We start from the raw sequence: 23,440 nt of genomic DNA on the forward strand, positions 1-23,440 counted from the left end.
AGTTCAATTTGAATTATTGGTGCTATATTCTCAAAACTTTCCATGAAAATAACTTTTATATTACATATCGATTTGAAAGTTCAAATAAATTTTTCTTTAACTTGTAAATGCATTTATACAATGATCTAAGTTTTAAGAGTTTACAGAAAATTTCGAACTACTCTTTCAATAACTTAATGTCACAAAAAGCGAAAATATAAAAAAGTAATTACAATTTAATCTTTTATATTAGTTTGAATCCAGGCTTATAAGCATCGGTCAAATATAAAACTTTAATAGTTCTGAAATTTTACTGTCTATATATGATTAATTTGAATAATATTATTGAAAATATGAAATAAATTATAACTATTTGATAAATTACATACTATGTTTATATCTTGAGGTTGAGTCTGGGCTTAGCACGGGCCACCCATGACTAGTAATATATATAAGAGAGGATGTTGTATTTTTGATAGTCCTCACACGGTCCTTTTTGATATTTCAATTTTTTTGGTCAAATAAAATTATTACATGTAGCAAGTGATGGTGGTTTTTCTTATATATTTCATTATTGTCCTCATTCTTCTTGTTAAGATCATTGCACTTGGATTTAAGTAATTGGTTTCTTCTTGCCACTCATTAGATTATCTTTTAATTAAAATTCCTTCATTTTAAACAACAATCACTTTAATTCAAAAAAGAAAATCAAAATAACTTAATACAAAACTAAATATATAATGATTCAACTACTACCTTATAGATTTTTCTAATATTATATTTAATGCTCTAAAAATACATAATAAATAGGATGACTTAATAAGTAATATGAAAATTAAAATGAATATGAAGACAAAAGAATAATTAAAATGAATATGAAAAAAGACAAAAGAATAATTAAAATGGGGTGAATAGGGTATTCTTTTACTGGGCATATAAAAAAAACATGACAAGTAAATAGCCACATATTTGTTTTTTCCATACATTTTGTTACATTTGTCTTCATTTATTATTTTATTTTATGATATTTGTATTTGAATCTTTATAATTGAACTATATATAGTATTTTTTTTTTATAGATCTCTTCTTGTTCCCCATTAAATAACTTGTTCTTTTTTACTTATTTCTTATATTAAAAGTTAATTATTTTTCTTATTTATTTTAGTAAATCATGAAAGATCTATAATTATTTTTATATTATTATTATTAAGAAGTAATTACGTAAAGTATTCATAGCCAAACTTAAATTTTCAAAACATAATTAATAAGGATATTTCATATGTTTTACTCTTAATATATTAAAATTTTAAGTTATTTGTCAAGTAAACAAAATAAGTAAGAAGGAATTAAGAGAGTACCCTTTTCTCTTTAAAATTTTTCTTGATCCTTGTACTAAAAATAAAATTTTCTTTTTACTTATTATTTTAGCAAATAAAGAGAGATTTATTATTTTAATTTCTTCCAATATTACTTTTATCATTAAGTAACTATACAACATAATAGTTGTCAATCATATACTTTCAAATCATAATTATCGAGATAAATAAATAAATTCCTATTAAATAGCTTCTTATAATAGGAGTATCAAATCAACAAATGCAAAATAAAATGAAATAGATAGAGTGCATTTTTTTTTTTTATATTTTAGTAAAATTGTGCAATTTTGAGCTACGGTCTCATTTTCAATAAGAGCATTTATTATTTTTTAACAATACTTATTCTTTTTTTGGGTGTGTTTGGTACAAACATGTATTTTTAGTGAAAAAAATATTATTTAAATTTTTATTTTTTTTTAAAAAATTGTGTGTTTCTTACTTATTTTCTTATATTCAATATGTAAGTAAATATTACTTAAAAATCATTTATATATAATTTAGATAAGTACTATGAGAGGTGAGGTATGGGGTGGCAACAATGGGAGCTACTGGTGGGGCGAAGACAAGCTAAGGTGTATTGAAGAGCGAAGGACTCAATAAATCCGAATTATAAAATATAATTTTCCTTCTTCCATGAAGTCATTTTTAAAAGTCTAAAAAAACTTATTTTCCTAGATAAAATGGTTTTTACCAAAAATCTATTAAATATGAAAATTTTGTTAAAGCATGTAACACACCATTTATTTATTTAATTGAATTCTATGTATATTCGTATTTGCTAATTATCACTTCATACTTGCTTTTTCATACATAAAGTCCTTTAAAAGTTATCCAAATATAACAAGAAAAGCTTTAATAACCATAATGACTTACCAGACAAGACATAATCAACGTATTACCAAACTAAATTAGTTATGTAATAGAAAAATGTGTCTTAAATTATATTTTTTCTAAAATTAAATTCTATAATCTTTACTATGAGTTTAGGCCCGAACCTAGTACGGGCCTTATGCAACTAGTTAACTATTAGAGGCAAACAAGTTTTCTATATGGATCGAAATGCAGAATTATAATATGAGAGCAATAATTATTAGATTATTTAATTTCTTATTTCACGTTTGGTACTTCAAATTAAATACGGATATAAAATACATACACATACTTTAAAACATGCTTTTCTTAATCGGATAATTTGTTTCTAATAAACTTTGGTCTATGATATTAGCTTTATCCAATTTGCTAGGCGGCTGTAAGATGGCCGCCTGTAGGTAGTAGACTGGTATGGTAGGGTGGTCTAATCTTTCTAACCGTGTGTGGGTTAGGCTTAGTTCATTTTAAACTCATCACTACCTCATATGAGACCAGAGCATGCTAGATGAAATCACCATTTTCTTTCTAGTGTTGTAATACAGTTGCCTTTTTAGAAGAGCAAGTCAGACCAAGTCTCTTTGTAGTGTTATCACACAAGATAAGTATGCTACCTGGCCTGCTTGTTAGTTGGGTGAACAAAGTTATCTTCCGGTTAATGTTCTCTAGTCGAAGTACAAAAAAAACACAATAGAAGCTACTTGGTTGATAATTAGGGGAAGAGATCACTTGGCATGATGCAATTATTGTTGGGAAAGACAGAGGCACAATGAAAGAGTCTGACAGGGTAACAATGAAAGAATACCCAAGTCTAAATTTTTCCTTCCAATTTGAACTAAGAGGAGACAAGCAAACCAAGCAAAACAAAGTAATATGACAGCAAATGAATTACCACACAAATGCTATAGAGCAAGAATAAAGACAATCACACAAGACACCAAATTTACGTGAAAAACCTTCGGTGTGAAGAGTAAAAATCACGGGATCAAAACTCCACTATAATAACTAAATATTTACAATATTGTTCTCCAAAATGGCCACAAAAAAGTGTCAAACAACAAGAAACAATACACAGACCACAACACCAAACACTAGAGAAATAAAAGAGTGAAAGCACAAAAAATGTAGCTACTATTTGGGAATAAAGAACAGGAGCTACAAGCCACCAAATTAAGCTCTTTCAGTTCCTAATCAAATATTGAGCTAATAAGAATAAGAAATTCAAAAATCAGCTCAATCGGACAAGAAACGAAGTGGGAATTGCAATTTGAAGTTAACAGCTGTGGTTGGAATTTACGTGTGAAAATTAGCTTTGTTTGTCTCTCTTTGGCTGCTGAAAACTCTCTTTTTGTGATAGTGAATAAGACCTAAAAAGATCAATATATATGCCCCATAGTAATGGGTCTATGGGCAAAAGTGGGTTAGTTCAAATTGGGCTTCATTTATCCACATAGGAAGGGAAAAATACCCAATAACCCAACAATTCTCCCCCTCCCAACTATGTGGAAGAGACCGCTATCCCGACGATCATGCAACAATCTTCAAAATTCTCTCTTGGCAAAGCTTTAGTCATCATGTCGCAACCATTATCATCCGTATGAATATTCTCAAGTTTAAGCAACTTAGAATCCAACACATCCCGAATCCAATGGTATCTCACATCAATATGTTTAGACCGACCATGAAATGTAGAATTCTTGCCAAGGTGTATGACACTTTGACTATCGCAATTAAGCACATACCTCTTTTGAGCACAACCAAGTTCCCCTAAGAATCTCTTCATCTAAAGAAATTCTTTACAAGTTTCAACGGTAGCAATAAGCTCAGCTTCTGTAGTAGATAGAACAACACATTTATGCAACCTAGATTGCCAATACACAGCTCTCTCTGCAAAAGTAACCAAATACTCTGAAGTAGACTTGCAAGTATCAACATCACTGGCCATATCTGAATCAGTATAACCACAAGGAATAGGCTTCCCTGCACCAAAACACAAACTCAGACAAGAAGTGCCACAAAGATATCTCATAATCCACTTCACAACATTCCAATGTTCTCTTCCTGGATTAGAAAGAAAACGACTAACAACACCAACATCATGAGCAATATCCGGTCTTGTGCAAACCATTACATATATCAAACTACCAACAGCTGAAGCATAAGGAACTTTCTTCATATCTTCTTTCTCATCATCACTGGAAGGACACTGCTTCATGCTCAACTTGAAGTGTATAGCTAAAGGTGTACTGACAATCTTAGCCTTGTCCATGTTAAACCTTCGAAGTACTTTCTGAATGTACTTCTCTTGTGATAACCACAACTTCTTGGCCTTTCTGTCACGGACAATCTGTATGCCAAGAATCTGCTTTGCTGGTCCTAAGTCTTTCATAGAAAAAGACTTACTCAACTCTTGCTTCAACTTTTGAATCCTGCAAGCATTATGACCAACAACAAGTATGTCATCAACATAAAGCAACACAATAATAAAGTCATCATCAGAGAATTTTTGCACAAAAACACAATGGTCTGAAGTAGTCTTCTTGAAGCCCTGCTGACTCATAAAGGAACCAAACTTCCTGTACCACTGCCTAGGAGTTTGTTTCAAACTATACAAGATCTTCTTCAATTTGCAAACATAATTCTCTTTTTCCTTGACTTCAAAACCTTCGAGTTGCTCCATATAAATTTCTTCATCTAAGTCACCATGGAGAAAAGCAATTTTAACATCTATTTGCTCAACCTCTAAATCTAGACTTGCAGCTAAGCTTAGAACCATACGAATGGATGACATCTTCACAACTGGAGAGAATATCTCATCAAAATCAACTTTCTTTTTCTGGTTAAATTCCTTCACAACCAATTTAGCCTTGTACCATAGAACTGGGTTACCATCTTCATGCTTCACCCAAAAAACTGACCTGCTTTTCAAAGTTTTTTTGTCTTTAGGTATCTTAAGCAAATCAAAGGTATGATTATCATGCAAAGATTTAATTTTATCTTTCATAGCATTAAACCACTTTTTCTTTTCTTTACTTTCCATGGCCTTATCAAGACTCTCAGGTTCTCCCCTGTCAGTCAAGAGTACATACTCATTGAGAGAATAATGAGATGAAGGTATTCTCTCTCTAGTAGATCATCTGAGAGAACTCTTTGGAATATCAACAACTGGTTGCTGATCAACCATATCAACTTGCGCTGGAGCATCAACAACATCATGCTGGTAATTCTGAACATAATCATCATCTTTATTATCAACTTAATTTTCATCATCATGAAGATTTTTTTTGGAAATAGTAGTTAAAGAAACTGGATCAACATCAACTAGACTCTCACTACTCTGAGAATCAACCTTCTCAGCTTTGTCAAAATCTTTAATTGTTTGGTCTTTAAAGTACACAACATCACGGCTTCTAACAAGATTCTTCTCAACTGGATCATAGAAACGATAGCCAAATTCATCTTAACCATAACCAATGAACATCCAACTTTAACCTTTCATCCTTAAAAACAGGCACAAAAGCTTTACACCCAAAGACTCTAAGATGATCATAAGAAACATTCTTATTAGACCAAACTCTGTCAGGGACATCACCATCCAAAGCAACAATAGGAGATAAATTAATAACATAAGCAGCAGTATTAAGTGCTTCTGCCCAAAAGGAATCTGGCAGCTTAGCATCTGAAAGCATACATCTAGCCCTCTCAACTAAAGTTTTGTTCATTCTCTCTGCTAAACCATTCAACTGAGGAGTTTTTGGAGGAGTTTTCTGATGCCGAATACCCTACTCTCTGCAATATCTATCAAAAGGACCAATATACTCACCAATATTATCTGAACGGATGCATTTCAATTTCTTCCTTGTCTGTTTCTCAACCAAGGCCTGAAAATCTTTGAACACATCAAGTACTTGATCCTTGGATTTTAAAGAAAATACCCAGAGTTTGCGAGAATGATCATCAATAAAAGTCACAAAGTAAAGTGCACCACCATGAGACCTTACTTTAAAAGGACCACACAAATTAGAATGCACCAACTCCAGCAAATCAAGCTTTCTTGAAGACGGATGACTCTAAAAAGAAACTTTTTTTTATTGACCGGCTAAGCAATGAACACACTTCTTCAACTTTGATTGTTTCACTCCATAAAGTAAATTTTTCTTAGCTAAACTATCAATCCCCTTCTCACTTATATGAATCAACCTTCTATGCCACAACTCTGATAAAGTATCATTCTCCACCATTTTATCAAGCCTCTAGAAGTAGAGCCCTGAAATACGTACAAGTTAGACAACTTGTCACCTCGAGCTACAATCATCGAACCTTTAGTAAGCTTTCACTGGCCAGCACCAAGGGTGTTAACATAACCCTCATCATCAAGGTTTCCTACAGAAATCAAATTCAAGAGAACATCTGGAGCATGCTTGACATTATTGAGAACTAGTTTGGAACCATTGTTCCTTTCCAAACAAACAGTGCCAATGACAAGTACTTTAACTTCATCATTATTGCCCATTTTCAACATTCCAAAATTACCTGGAGTATAAGAAGAAAATAATTCCTTCTTTGGCGTAACATGAGAAATAACACTAGAATCCATAAACCAGCTAGACTCATTACGAACAAGATTGATGGTATTCTCACCACAAGCAACAAGAAGATCATCATTAGCAACAACTGCAACATGATTTTCATTATCACCTTTGTTCTTTTGCAGTCTCATATCTCTCTTATGCTTATAACAATATTTCATGATATGCCTTTTTTTGTTGTAATAGTCACATGTAACATTCTTCAATTTGGACCTCGACTTGCTTCTAATTTTATCTCTATCATTCGGACCTTTGGACTTATTTCTCTCCTTCTCTTCAGTAACCAAAATATCAAAGTGTGACGATGAAGAAGACGATGCCTGAGATCTTCTTCTCATCTCTTCATTCAAGAAGCCACTCTTAACATATTCTATAGTTACAACACCGCCGAAAGCAGAATTAGTCAAAGAAACTCAAAGAGTCTCCTAAGAGTCTGGCAGAGTATTAAGAAGCCAAAGTCCCTGAATTTCTTCATCGAATTTTACACCCATTCCGGACAGTTGGTTAAGGACACCCTGAAAATTATTTATATGATCAGAAATAGGACTACCCTCTTTAAACCTGATATTCAACAATTGCTTAAGCAGAAACAACTTGTTATTGACAGTCTTCAAAGCATAAAGTGTCTCGAGCTTGTCTTACAAACTTTTGGTATGTGTCTCATTCATAATATGATTTCTAGCATTATCTTTAACCCATTGTCTGATATAACCACAAACCTATAAGTTCTCAAATTCCCAATCCTCATTTGTCATGGATTGAGGTTTAGTAGATGCAAACACAGGTAGATGCATTTTCTTGACAAATAGAAGATCTTTCATCTTGCCTTTTCAAGTATGATAGTTACTACCATTCAAACACACCATCTTGCTCATATTTGTCTTTATAAATCAAATCAATAATCAATAACAACCAATGCTCTGATACCACTTTATTGGGAAAGACGGGGGCACTATGAAAGAGCCCGACAAGGTAGCAGCGGAAGAATACCCAAGTTTAAACTTTTCCTTTCAATTTGAACTAAGAGGAGACAAGCAAACCAAGCAAAATAAAGTAATATGGCAGAAAATGAATTACTACACAAATGCGATAGAGCAAGAATAAAGACAATCACACAAGATACTAAATTTACGTGGAAAACCCTTCGGTGTGAAGAGTAAAAACCATGGGACCAAACCTCCACTATAATCACCAAATAGTTATAATATTGTTCTCCAAAATGTCCACAAAACAAGTGTCAAACATCAAGAAACAATACATAAACCACAACACCAAACACTAGAGAAATAAAGGAGTGAAAGCACCAAAAATGTAGTTACTATTTGGGAATGAATAACAGGAGCTGCAGGCCACCAAATCAAGCTACGTCAGTTCCTAATCAAATATTGAGATGAGAGGAACAAGCAGTCCAAAAATTAGCTCAATCGGACAAGAAACGAAGCGGGAATCGCAATTTGAAGTTGACAGCTGTGGCTGGAATTTAGGTGCGAAAATCTGCTTTGTTTGTCTCTCTTTGGCTGCTGAAAACTCTCTTTTTGTGATAGTGAATAAGACCTAAAAATATCAATATATAATGGATAAAAGTGGATTAGTCCAAATTAGACTTTATTTATCCACATAGGAAGAGAAAAAGACCCAATAACCCAACAATTATAACTCAAAGAAAATTGTAATTGTCTTTTTTTTTTTGGACAATAAATTGTAATTGTCAATGTCTAATTATTTCAAATAAAAATTATTTTTAAAATGAAAGTCAAACTACTGCATAATAAGATATGAGATAATTTTTTAATTAAAATAATCTTGATTTCTCTTTTTAAAATATGAAAATTTTAATTCAAGCACTTCCTTGTGATACTAAAAAAAATCCAGAACTACAAGCGTAGGAAATATTTATTAACATTCGTCGTATATATCTTGAAATTAATTACGTGCTGTAATAAATGCAGTGCTCATAATTTACATGCATGATGGGAAAATGTTGGAAAATATTATTGGGACGGGTCTATTAATAAAGGATACTAGTTAGTAACGACTTGTTTTTTCTTCTAAACTCTAAACGTACATACAAAGACATTATTATGGATATTGGAAAAAACACGATTTCACCATAGCATAAATAATATGCTGGAAATTGCAATGAAATTACGCTTTACATCTTCTAATGGATATTTAGGTTGCGGAAACAACAAATTCATCTATCTTGTGATAATTTCTATTAGATCGATAACTCAAGCTGTGATACAAAATACAAGCTGAATGATTGTATCACGATGCAAACTGAAGTGGAAACAGATTGCCTACTAACCGTCCAACTTATCAATAAAGGGGTCATATAGTTTCACCCACTAAAGGCTATTATTTAAAATTGAAAATACCTATCGAAAGGAACAATTTCATCATTAAACATTATTTGGAAAGAGATGAACTAATGTACAGACTTTCTACGAATGATGGGCACAAAGTATTATGAAGATCTGCTGATATGAGAAGATGCGATCAAGAATATAAATTCTTCTTTCTCCTAACAAATTTAAAGTTTAAACCACGTAATTTACCAAAGATTTTAAGATTTTATTTTCTATTGTACCCCAAAATGATGGGAAACAAAAAAGTGATAACTCGCCGGTCCAGTTATTAATATTGAACTCTTGGTCAGTAGTTTGTTTCTTTGAACAAACTTCTTTAATACTCCCTCCATATCATCAATAGTTGTACATTATTGATTTGACATACAAATTAATAAATAGTAAATGATGGGATTATTTTATCATATTATTCGTTAAATATAGTAAATTTAATGCTTTAAAAAATGCGATGAACAATAAACCGTATTTAATTCTAAGGATAAAGTAGGTAGAAACGTGTAAATTATTCATTGATTTTTCAAATTAGACAAGTATTATTGAACATTTATTTTTAGTATAATAGACAAGTGAAGAAGGACGGAGAGTAATATTAACATTCTTAATTTGTTACCAAAAAAAAGTTATGTTTAATAACAAAAAGTTTTTGACCATTTCCTATGTTCCCCAAAATAAATTCCATCGCCAAACTTAGACTGATTAAATTGCCTACCAACTACAGTTCTAGGATTTTTTTTTAAAGCTGCAAACCACACTATGAAAGCTTGAAAAAGTGAGGAAAATGAGAATAACGAGGAGTATGTCTATTATCTAAAAGTTTTACATTCATGTCGGAGTGATCAACTACAGAAGCTATTCATCTTGTAAGGATGTTAATGGAGCAGTACATAATGAGAAAGAGGTGTTGAATTTCAATACATACACAGAATCAATACGCAACGAAAAAATAAATACAAACTTACCTTCAATCATTATTGTTCAAGTGTTGTGAAAAATCATCCTTTTCAAATATTTTAACAAGAAAAGAGGGAAATAAGATACGTAACAATCTTCTAGCCTATGTCTATCAAAAGTATGCCAGGCTTATGGAGTCACAGACCTATTTATAGGTAGGCTAGGGACTCTTTGACAAATAACTTTAACCTTAGGGACTTTCATAGTTATTTCTTGCCATAAAAGAAATATCATATATGCATAACTTGGAGGAAAATTAATTGACCCATTTATTACTTTACTTGGGAGACAAGGTAAATTTCTTACAAAAAATATGTGGGTCATTAATATGCAATATTCTTACATTCTCCACTTGACCCACATATCAAAATCAGACAATCCTTTATGAGTGAAAATAACCAATATGACCATAAACACATATTTACTCAACTTAATAGTTATGTAAAAATGACACGACTAGAACCAGGGCCTAGTCGTGTCGGGTGTCTCAAGTCCAACCAGGACTGGAGACCATCTCCAATACCCCATTGTTGACCACTCTACACCCTATGTCAGATGAATTTCGAATATATAATAAGATAAAAAAACAGTAATCCAAGGACAATAAATAAAGTCTATAATATAATCCAACAACCTCAACCAAATATCCTGCCCGTGTCAACCCCAATGCCAATATCAATACCAAGGATGACACCAATATCAGCACCGCCCATGCCCATAGTAGTCTGACAAATCCTCCAACTAGAATCAAATAATATCTAATCTGGACATGCCCCCGGCCATAGCCAATACCAAAGTTTAAGAGATAATAATAACGAAAAGAAGTCCAGAGCATGAAATGGAGTCTTCTAGAGTATAGAAGCTCACCACTTCAGTTTGACTTAAAGTTGTCCTCGAATTCAAGTCACTGAGCAGGAGGAATGATAGTATGGACAGTTTCTGTATTGCGTGGGGATACAATACCCAAAGATGGTTAGCGGAGTGAACACTAGCATGTACTCAGAAATAAGATAAAGTAATACCAGTAATTCAAAACCAAATCAATTAACCATATGCAATCACACACACACACATATCATGCATGGATGGAAAATCGGGGTTTAGCATGTATTTAAAATCTTTACCTGAGCAGTGTAGCTTTGCCGTCCTAAAACCACCCGCAGGCTATATTGGTTCTGCCCCTTGCTGAAAGGGCCCCTATGCATGTTAGCCACATGACCGGAGAAAAAAATATGAGATGACTAGTATATCTCCCAAAATGTAAAGTGTGACATCATGCACACGATCACCATGACCAAACCTTACATCAACAAACATGAGTTTTCAGTATTGGTCCCCCTGGGATCTCCACCTTTCACGGCTCTGCTACACCCCCCTTTAAGCCCATATTAAAATCATTTACACATTTCAACCATTTATCAAGAAGTCTTTTATTAGGCATTAATCATTGGTATCGTCATACTAAAATTCACTACAAGAAAATGGTTAAATTGTGACGGAAAAATTTGTGATGGAACACTTCAGTTACAAATTGTGACAGATTTTTGATGAATTTGTGATGGATCATTATTGCATAAATATAATAATTTTAAAATATTTTATTTTCACATAAAAATTCAAAGAGTAAAAGATTTGTGATAAATTTGTGACAGATTTTTAATATAAATTTTGTGACGGACATATTTTTGTCACAAGTTAAAATTGATAAAAAAAAAGTTCTGTCACAAATCCGTTATTAAATTTTTGACAGATTGAGTAGTCCATCACATTTTTTTTAGAAATAACTAATATAATAAAAAATTGTGACAAATTTATTCCGTCACAATAAAATTTCTAAAAATTTAATTAATTTTAAAATATTTGTGACTGATTTTGTTCCGTAACAAAGGTAGAAATTTGCATACCCTTTCATTTTCCCTCTAAACTTTTTTACATCTTTTCATTTTCCCTAAAAAAATTTGGCATTTTTTTGTTTTCCCTCAAAATATAAAGAATACCCTTCACTTTACTCTCCTTGTGCACAACATTTGGCTTCATCGAACAGAAAACTTCATAGAACCTTTGGGTGTTCAAGATTTTGGCTTCTTCGAATAGAAAATTGTTAGAAGGTGGGTGTTCAAGATTTGGCTTCATCGAACAGAAAACTTGCTAAAGCTAGGTCAGATTTTGTTGTCTTCATCGAACAGGTGAGCGTTCTGCCTCATTTTTATTTTGTTTGAATCTGAATTTTTGTCTTTCCTTGGGGTCTGGTATCTCTTTAGTCTATTAATTAAGTCACTAGATAACAAATTGCAGAAAAGTTCCTTTTGATAATTTGAAAGAAATTTGTTAGAACTTAGGTCTTTGAAGTTACTGTTAGTAGTATTTCACATGATAATTTGTTGAAAGAAATTTATTGAAAGAAAAGTTTAAGTTTTGAGATGATAAAGGTCAGAATTTCTGTCACATTTTGAGATTAAGGTCAGTTTAAGGTCAGTTTTGACATGTATTTCACATGATATTTAACATGATATTTAAGGTCAGTTTAAGGTCAGAATTTTTGTCACGTATTTCATATGGTATTTAAGGTCAGTTTTGAGGTTATAAAGGTCAGAATTTTTGAGAAGCACGTTTGTCATTGATTCATGGAAAATTTTGATAACATTTGCCTGTAATATTGTCGAATGCGTATTTTCTATGCGCTTCTTTTGAAGGTACCTGTCTGTAATATCATCGAATGCATATTTCTATGGGCCTCTTTTGAAGGTGTAATGGGACTGATGATCCCTTCTGGTTCGTACACGTTTCAAAATTCTTCAATCAAAATGTTTGTTTCCTATTAACACGTAATCGTTTGTTTTTGACGAAAATCAATATAACTCAAAATACCGAAATAGATTAACTTGAAGAGTCGAGTGTAGTTACTGTTAGTACTATTTCACATGAATGACTATTACAAGAGTTTAAGTTTTTTCGCGTTTGTCATTGATTCGTTGAAAATTTTGATAATATATGACTGTAATTTTGTTGAATGCATATTTTCTATATGCGTCTTTTTGTGTTCTAGTAAGATTGCAATTTGACTCATAATTGTGTAGTTTCTTATCGCGTGTTCTAAAAGCATTAGGACTTGCTGTCGAGTGTTTATGAATTGAAGCTTATGGTTGTGTGGTTCAGAAATCCGTATGTTGAAAACAATACTTGGATATGTGTTTAAGTTGATCAGCTTATATAGCTCAAACACATGTACTTAGTTTTAGTGATGGCATTTGGAATAGAGCAAGAGAAACGGCTTGGACTGTCTAAAATTAGAATTCAACTAAATGATTCTCTTTCAACTTGATCCGATTAAAACATTTTGTTTGTTTTTGAGAACGAATATATCTCTCAAACCTAAAACAAGATTAACTTAAGAGTAAAATGTCTAGATACTGCTAGCTAGTGGTGTTTTACATGATTGACTATACCTAAATTTAAGTTGGTTGCGTTTGTCATTAATTAGTTGACACCAAGGTAAATACAAACGGACTACAATAATGCATGTTTTGGCAACAAATGTGCTCGCTATTTGTCTTTATGTTAATAGCTTTCTAATGCCTTTCTACCATCTTCAATTCTATCAATGCATTGATCAATCATTAATGACTGCACGTGAAAGAACTATGAGAGCTTTTGAAGTACAAGAGCTGAATTTTGTATATCTGAGGAATAGTCTCTTATTTATTGTCTTTTTGGTTCATCTGTGATGTTTCTATTTAAGTAGAGCATGGGTGTCTTTTGCATAGAATTACAACTTTCTATAAATTCTCGTTTTTTTGGTATAGTCTCCTGTTTATATATATTCTACTGTTATATGAAGATTACTTGTCAACACGTAAGTTTAACATATTTATTCAATTTCAGAGTGCACGATATGAATAATTCTGACCGTGAGTGGATGTATGATAGATTGTTGAAAAATGGATTTATGAATCCTAGGTTTATTGATGGGGTTGAGAGCTTTGTTGAATTTGCTAAAATTCATCCAAAATGTATGGACGGTGAAAAATTAAGATGTCCTTATAATCATCGTAAGTGTCGAAATAGAAATATTTTGGATGAGTTTACAGTTATGACACATCTTGAAAATAATGGCTTTGTACCAAATTATTATCATTGGCATCATCATGGAGAAAGTTATATTCCAGGTCCAAGTGTGTGTGATAATAATCAAGAAGAAGCTTCAGCTTCAGGTGAAACCGTGAATTGTCAGTCTCATAATAAATTTTGAGCTATGGTTTTTGATGTTGATGGGCCTTCTTTTGATGGTAACATAGAAGAGGATCCAAATCCCATAACACAAAATATTTATAATTTTCTCAAAGCATCGAAACAAGAAATTTGGCCAGAAAATCCACATGGACACACATAATTGTCTGTCGTTGCTCGTCTATTGGATCTAAAGGCAGACCATCATTTTTTTGAAAGATTGTATGATGAGTTGTGTGAATTTATATCAGAATTGATGCCACATTGGGCTTGCCGGTTGAAAAGATTGACTGTTGCAAAAATGGTTGTATGCTTTATTGGCGGGACGATAGTGAACTTGTCCATTGCAAGTTTTGTTCTCACCCTCGATTTAAGAGATCAAAACATCAACGCTCCAAGAAGAAAACTAATATTTCTTATAAGAAGATGTATTATTTTCCTTTAGCTCCGCGTTTACAAAGATTGTATGCATCCGATGCTACAGCAAAACATATGAGATGACATTCTGAGCATGAAAGGGATGGTGTGATGCGTCATCCCTCTGACTCTCCTTCTTGGAAACAGTTTGATCAGGCATACCCTTCTTTTGCATCTGAAGTGAGAAATGTTAGATTGGGTTTGTCAACTGATGGTTTTCAACCTTTTGGTCAATTTGGCCAACAATACTCTTCATGGCCTGTGATAGTTACACCATATAATTTGCCACCTTGGATGTGCATGAATGATGAATACATATTTTTGTCTGTGATTATACCTGGTCCAAAAAATCCAAAACAGAAAATCGATGTCTTTTTGCGACCTCTCATTCAAGAGTTAAACGAATTATACGAGGAGGGAATTCAAACATATGATGTTTCAAGTAAGAATAATTTTCAAATGAAAGTTGCATTGATATGGACAATAGGTGATTTTCCTACATATTTAATGTTATCGGGTTGGAGTACAGTAGGAAAATTAGCTTGTCCTTATTGCATGAAAGATTCTGATGTTTTTTCACTACCTAATGGTAGAAAGATCTCATGGTTTGATAATCACAGAAAGTTCTTACCACCAAATCATCCGTGGCGAAGAAATAAAAAGTGATTCTAGAGAGGTCAAATTGTATAGAAGATCGCATTTACTGAAAAATCGGGTGTACAAATACTTAGGGAGATTGAAGACTTGGGACTCATGAAAGTGATAGAACTTGATTCAGATGCGATAAATGCCAAAATTTCAAAGAATAATGCATGTGGTTGGAAGAAAAGAAATATTTTTTGGGACTTGTCTTATTGGCCAACAAATCCTATTAGGCATAAACTTGCTCTGATGCATATTGAATTTTTTTTTTTGATAATAGCTTCAACACTGTGATGAATGTCAAGGGAAAAACAAAGGACAATGCAAAATCTAGAGAAGACTTAAAACTCTTTTGCCATCATCCATAGTTACATCAAAATGAAAGTACCAAAAAGTATCCAAAGGCTTGTTATATGCTAGATGATAAGGCTAAAGAATTTCTCTATAAATGGTTGCAAGAGTTGAGATTTCCTAATGGTTATGTGTCTAATCTGGGAAGATATGTTGACATTGGTGTTACATTGGTGTTAAAGTTGATTTCCATGTCATTTTTACTACCTCAAGTCCATAATAAATTGTCTCCTACTATGGTTGGTTGTCCCAAAGCTAACACTATAACCACTAAAATAACAATCTCAAAGATTAAAGAAGTTTTGTAAAGTAAATATACTTATATTTGGGTGGTAGATCAGGGGAAAAAGCCTAAAATGGGCCAATACCGACTTATGGGTGGTATCCCAGGGGTGGAAGAAATACCTAGCATGGGTTGATCCTATTATCGGGTGGTATCCCAATGGTGAAAGGAAAGCCTAGCAAGGGTCTATCCCGATTTATGTATTGAAGAGGAACGTATCCTAGGGGTATAATGCCTAGCATGGGTCATCCTCTTTTGACACTGATCAGCTGGTTACATATATCACATGGCTTACAAACTTATAAAGCAAAGAAAATTAAAGTAAAGAAAAACATGTAACATACAGGCTTCCATAGTTGTAAGTAATGGTGGCCGTTCTTCCTTATCTATGTATTTATCTATTGATCCTTGATTTCATTGATTTCTTATTTCATTTATGGTTATATCGTGCCTTACATATTTATTACATTACTTTGTACTATTGTTCCTCATGGGGGACCAATGTTCCATGTTGCAGGCACAGGTTCTTAGCTAGTAGATCTCCCCAATAGAAGCACAGGATAATTAGTGGCAGTTTGTGAGCTCTTAGTTGATTCGGGGCCTTGCCGAGTCTTTAGTATATATATTTTGATGGTTTTGTAGTCATGGATTCTATTAGAGACTTCGTAGACATTGTAAAGCCGTCATATGTATTCATAGATTCACACGTCATCGGTATCTGTTTGGTTAGCTGGTTGGTATTGTATATACAACTTCTTATCAGTAATTCCATTTGTATAGTGATTCATTTTCTCATTTAAATTATTTTTATAGTATATGTTTCTATAGTTGTTGTCCGCCTCATCTAGTATTGGGGTGTGACACCATAATACCCTGAAATCCAATTACCATGACCATGTATCCCACAATGTTCAAAATCATATTAAAACAAAGAAAAATCATAATTAATCCGTGAGAAACATTATTCAACCATGAACATCCAAAACCTCCAACCATTATGTCAAAACCATAACAATAGTATGAAAATCAAACATTAAACACATGCACTTTGTAAAATAACAATGGGGGAGGAGTACCATGCCTTAGACACCTAGAAAGAAGGAGAGAATCACTCTTGAAAGCCCCTAATTGATTGTCTTGAAGAAACCCTAGCCTATTGCTTGAATAGAGAGTTTTGAGAGATATTTAAGAGTGTTTGATTGGGAATAATAGGTTAATGAAGACCCCAAAAGTATTTTATGTCGTGGTATCAAAGGGAGTTAAAAAGGGGAAATATCCAGAATGCCCCCAACTTAAAACTGAAAAATACCACAAGTGGTTATGAGTCGACCCCATGACTCATGACCACAACATACGTCTCATACCATTGAGTCATCACCAATACAGTGAGTTGGACATATATGCACTGTCTACTATATGACCTCTTTACCGCAACTCGTTACCAGACCATACGACTCATATGGTCCAGCCGTACCCAAGACAGAATCCAAAGGGTTTAAAACTGGATAACATACGACTTCCTACAATGACTCATGATCTATCCTCATGGATCTTAGTGGCCCACTCATACTCAGAGCCAAGTCAAGTTACTAAGTTTCTGATTAAATGAAGGATCATCTTAACAACCCGTCACCATACATAACTACCCGTACCACCAAACCGTAACCATAACAAAAACCTGACCACCATCACTGGACACCTTAGGAGTTAGGTCACCTGACCTATACCCACATCATGCGACTCGTATGATAAGTTGTTACAAGTACAATGATCTCAAATCTCAGGAAATTTCCAAGGGTTAAAACCCAGGGTGTTTTAATTCTCCTCCACTTGGATCATTCATCCTCGAATGATGGGACAAGGCAGTATAAGCATGATTTAGACTCCACATGCCTCTACTCTTATCTTTAACTAAGTTAGAAAACAAAGATGCCGAGAAAATCAATCTTTCCTTTAACTAAGATAAAAAGATGTTAAGAACAACACATACCTTATGCACAAATTTCCAGAGCGGAAAATAGGAATGGATATTTTGACTTCATGTCCTCTTTAGCTTCCCAAGTAGCCTCTTCGACCTTGTGGTTTCTCTACAGAACCTTTACCGAGGCCACGTCCTTGGTCTGCAACCGACGAACTTGCCGATCTAAGATCTCAACTGGGATCTCCTCATAAGATAGGGAATCCAAAATACAATATCTTTGATAGGCAGAATTTACAACGGATCACCCATACACTTCCTAAACATAGAAACATGGAATACCAGGTGAATGAAGCTCAAAATAGAAAACAACTCCAACTCATACACAAATATACCAACCCTTCTCAAAATCAAGTATGGACTAATATATCGGGGATTAAGCTTTCCCTTCTTCCCAAACTGCATCACTCCCTTCATGGGAGACACCTTCAAGAATATCCTATCCCTAACCTCAAGCTCCAACTTCCTTCGCCTCACATCCCCATAGGACTTTTGGCGACTTTGAGCAACCTTAAGTCTATCCCTAACCACTTTCACCTTCTGAATGGCTTGGTAAACCAAATCCGAGCAAACATCTCCACCTTACGAACCTCAAACTACCCAATAGAAGATCTACACCTCCTACCATACAACACCTCAAGCAGAGCCATTCAAATGCTAGAGTAGTAGTTGTTATTATAGGAAAACTTTATAAGAGGCAAATGCTCAACCCAACTACCACCATAGTCAATCATGCAAGATCAAAATATATCCTCCAATATCTGAATAGTTTTTTCTGATTTCCCATCCGACCACGGGTGAAAAGAAGTACTAAGACTCACCTTGCTCCCCAAACCTTTCTAAAACATCCACTAAAAGTGAGATGAAAATTGCGTACCATAATCCAAAATGATAGAAACAGGCACCCCATGAAACTTCACAATCTCTTAGAGGTACAACCGTGCATAATCCTCTACCAAAGAATTATCCCTCACTGGCAAAAAGTGAGAAAACTTTGTCATTCTATCCATGATGACCAAAACCGAATCAAGATGATTCCGAGACTGAGAAAGATCGATAATAAAATACATGTTTATCACTTCCCATTTCCCTCCAGGCAGCTAGATTTCTTAATACAATTATCCGAGCCTTATGTGTTCAACTTTCACTTGTTGGCACACCATGCACTTATCCATAAAACTAGCCACATTCCCCTTTATATTGTTCCACCAATACTCTTTCTTACAGTCATGATACATTTTTGTCAAACCAGGATGAATAGCAAAGCGTGATTCAGGTGCCTCAAATAAGATCCTCTCTTGTAAACCATCTATATCGGGTAAACATAACCTCTATTGGTACCACAAGGTACCATCACTACTAATCTTGAAGGCCATCACCTTCTGCCCACCCACATCACCCTTGATCCTCATCAAGATAGGATCTAACATTCTTCTCTTTGATTTTAGCACCAAGAGATGACTGCGCCACCTCCTGTACAAATACACCACCATTCTCAGAGTCCAAAAGGATAGCTCCAAGGTTAACAAAACGATGAATAACCTTCACCAAATCCCGCTCCTCTTTTTCTATAAACCTTTCATATTAACTAGCTAAACCCAAGAAGCTCTGAATATCGGTTGCAGTTATAGGTCTAGGACACCTCTTAATCACTACAACTTTCTGTATATCCACCATGATCCCTTCACTAGAAATAACATGATCCAAAGGATGACAACGTTCAACCAAAATTCACATGTCGAAAATTTGGCATACAACTACTGCTCCTTCAGGGTCTGAAATACAATATGGAGGTGATCAACATAATCCACCTCTCTTTACGTACACCAAAATATCGTCTATAAACACAATGACGAACAAATCCTAAAACTTCTGGAAGACTCTATTCATCAAATCCATGAATGCCGCTGGGGCATTAGTCAACCCAAAAGACATAATCAGAAACTCAAAATACCCATACCAACTATAGAAGGCAGTCTTAGGGATATCCACCTCCATAATATTTAACTGATGATACTTGGACCGAAGATCAATCTTGGAGAAAAAATTAGCACCTTTCAACTAATCAAACAAATTATCTATCCTTGGAAGAGGGTACTTATTATTCACCGTCACCTTATTCAACTACCGATAATCAATACACATCCAAAAGGAAACATTCTTGTTTCACACAAACAAAACAGGTGCAGCCCATGGGGACACACTAGGATAGATGAAACCCTTGTCTAAAAGATCCTTTAATTGCTTCTTAAGCTCCTTTAACTTAGCAAAGCCATTCTATATAGAGGAATAGAAATTGGATTAGTGTCCGAAACAAGATCAATCCCAAAATCAATCTTTCTATCAGGAGGGACATGAGGAAGGTCATTAGGGAAGACATCAGGAAATTTTTTCACCACCGGACGAAATGGAAAGAAGGACCCTCCGAGTTAGAATCTTTAACCCAAACCAGTTGATAGAGACACCCCTTGGAGATTAATCTCCGAGCTCTAAGATATGATATGAAATTCCCCTTAGGAGCTAGGAAACCACTCTCTCACTCAGTAACTGGCTCATTAGGGAATTTAAGGACAATATTATGGGTTTGATTGTCTAGAGAAGCATAGCACGAGTGTAACCAATCCATCCTCAATATGACATCGAAATCAGCTACGTCTAATTCAAACAGATCCACCAGAGTCTCCCGACCACCCAAAGATACCACATAACCCCTATAGACTCTTCTAGACACCACAGAGTTACCTCCAGGGTAGAAATAAAAAAAGGTCCAAAACACACTCGAGTTTGAAACCAAAATACATAGACACAAATGGGGGAACATACGAGAGAGTGGACCCCGGATCAAGTAAATAGTACATATAATGGGAAAAGAGTTTCAACATACCAGTCACGATATTAAGCAATGCCTAAGACTCTTGGTGGGTAGTGAGAGCATAGAGTTAATTCCTACCAGTGTCGGAGCCAGATGGTGTACCTTTTGGTATAAAACCTGAAAAAGAGAAAATAGGAACCTTATTTGCCTCCAAAGCAACCTTTGACACTGGACAACATCTAACCATGTGCCCTGGATGACCACAGTTGAAGCACTTGTCCTTTCTTTCATCATAGTAACCCCAATGCAATCATCCATAAAATCTATAGGAAGGATTTGATAGAGCCGACTATGACCCACTAGCCTGAGATTGGTCACTCTGTGCACTAAATTTGTTGCCTTCTTGGAAACATCTATCACCTAACAGCTTTGGGTAGGGAGCACTAGCCATCGATTAATACCCAGAATTGCCCTAATTTTTCTTGGGACACTTCTTGTCATCCCTACCACTCTGCTGTTGGCCACAACCCTGCTAAAAAAATCTAAAATTTTTGCTTTTATTCTTTACTATCTCAACCTACTTTTTCTTCTCTTCCTCTACCTGCTGTATGTACATAACCAACCTGGAGATATCCATGTCCTTATTCAACAAGGCAACCTTACTTTCTAAGATCAAGACTTGAGATAACTCAGAAGCAAAATTTCTCATTCTATCCGTTATGTTAGAAACCAACTCTGGAGCATACCGAGATAACTGGTGAAACTTCAAGTCATACTCCTTGATTGACATATTACCTTGCTTTAGATTAACATACTCTTCTATCTTTGTTTTTCTTAACTCTTGAGAAAAGAAGCGGTCCAAGAAAGCATTAGAAAAATCCTCCCATAGGGAGATTCAACATCGTCACCCCTTGACTGATCCTATTCCTCGTACCACTAGTATGCCACATCTTTCAGCTGCTAGGCGAAAAACTCCACGGCCTTCACATTTGTGGAATGCATAACACGAAAGATCTTTTCCATCCCATCCATAAAGCCTTGATATCCTTCTTTACCTTAACACCAATAAAGGTTGAAGAATTCAACCTCACAAACTAGCCAACCCTTGTGGCCTCAGAAGATAGAGTACTGAAGCACCTTTTTTAGCCTGAGAAGCTGCCAACTGTGCCAATATATAGATAGACTGACGAAACTCATCATTCATCACATTAACCAGAGGGGCTCGAGAAAGACTTGAGGGGACTGGTGGAACTCCAGGAGGGAAATAAGGAATTGGACCCCTAGATTGGGTCTGGACCTCGTAAGTAGGATGGGTCCTATCAATATTGTCCTTGGGTGGGAAAAAAGATTTTTTGTGAACTTCAGATCGTCTAGGAGACATGATCTGAAAAGCAAATAAATAGGTATTAGAGAAAATTTCAGGACCTTAGACTCTACATCTTGAAAATAGAACACAGGAAAGAGAAACATTTCTAAAGTCCTCGTAGCCTCTCCCTTATGAGTATGGCATGCTACACATCCTTAAAAGAGGCTCTACTTGACACGGCTTTGTCGGACACCTAATTGACCATGAACCTAGGTCTCTAATACCAATCTAACATGACCCAAACTAGGGCCTAGTCGGGTTAGGTATCTTAAGTCTAATCAGGACCAAAGACTACCTCCAATACCTTATCGTTGACCACTCTACACCCCATGTTGGATTGATTTTGAACATATAACAAGATAGAATAATAATAATTAAATGACATTAAATAAACACTATAATCGTGATCCAACAACCTCAACCAAATATCAACCGGTTATAACCCCAATGCCAATAGTAATACCAAGGCTGACACTAATACAAACACCTCCCATGGACGTAGTAGCCATAGAAAGTCTCTAACCAGAATCAAATAAGATCCGGTTGGGACATGCCCTTGATCATAGACAAAACCAAAATCTAAGAGATAATAAGAATATAAAGAAGTCCATGTATGAAATAGAGTCTTCCAAAGTATGAAATTTAACCACTTTACTCTGACTCAAAGCTGTCCTCAAATCCAAGTTACTGAGTAGAAGGAATGGTAGTATGTCTAATTCCTACATCGCTTGAGGATACAACACCTGAAGATGGTTAGCAGAGTGAACGTTAGCATGTACTCAGGGACAATATAAAATAATGCCAATAATTAAATACCAAATTAATTAACCATATACAATCACACACACACATATATATATCATGCCGGAATAGAGAACCGGGTTTAGCATGCATTTAAAACCTTTACCTGGATTGTGTAGCTTTGTCGTCCTAAAATCACCCACGGGCTATATGGGTTCAGCTCTCTCTGTTGAAAGGGCCCAGTGCGTGTTAGCCGCACGATAGAAGAAAGAGTGTGAGATGAATAGTATATCTCCCAAAATATAAAGTGTGATATCATGCACATGGTCATCATGATCAAACCTCATATCGGAAAATATAAGTTTCCAGTATTGGTCCTCCTGGGACCTCCACCTTCCACGGATTTGCTACACCGCTCATTAAGCCCATATTAATGCCATTTACACATTACAACTATTTACCAAGAGGTATTTTGCTAGGCATTAACCATTG

The sequence above is a fragment of the Capsicum annuum genome, chromosome 9, assembly GCF_002878395.1.
Source record: "Capsicum annuum cultivar UCD-10X-F1 chromosome 9, UCD10Xv1.1, whole genome shotgun sequence".
Taxonomy (NCBI): Eukaryota; Viridiplantae; Streptophyta; class Magnoliopsida; order Solanales; family Solanaceae; genus Capsicum; species Capsicum annuum.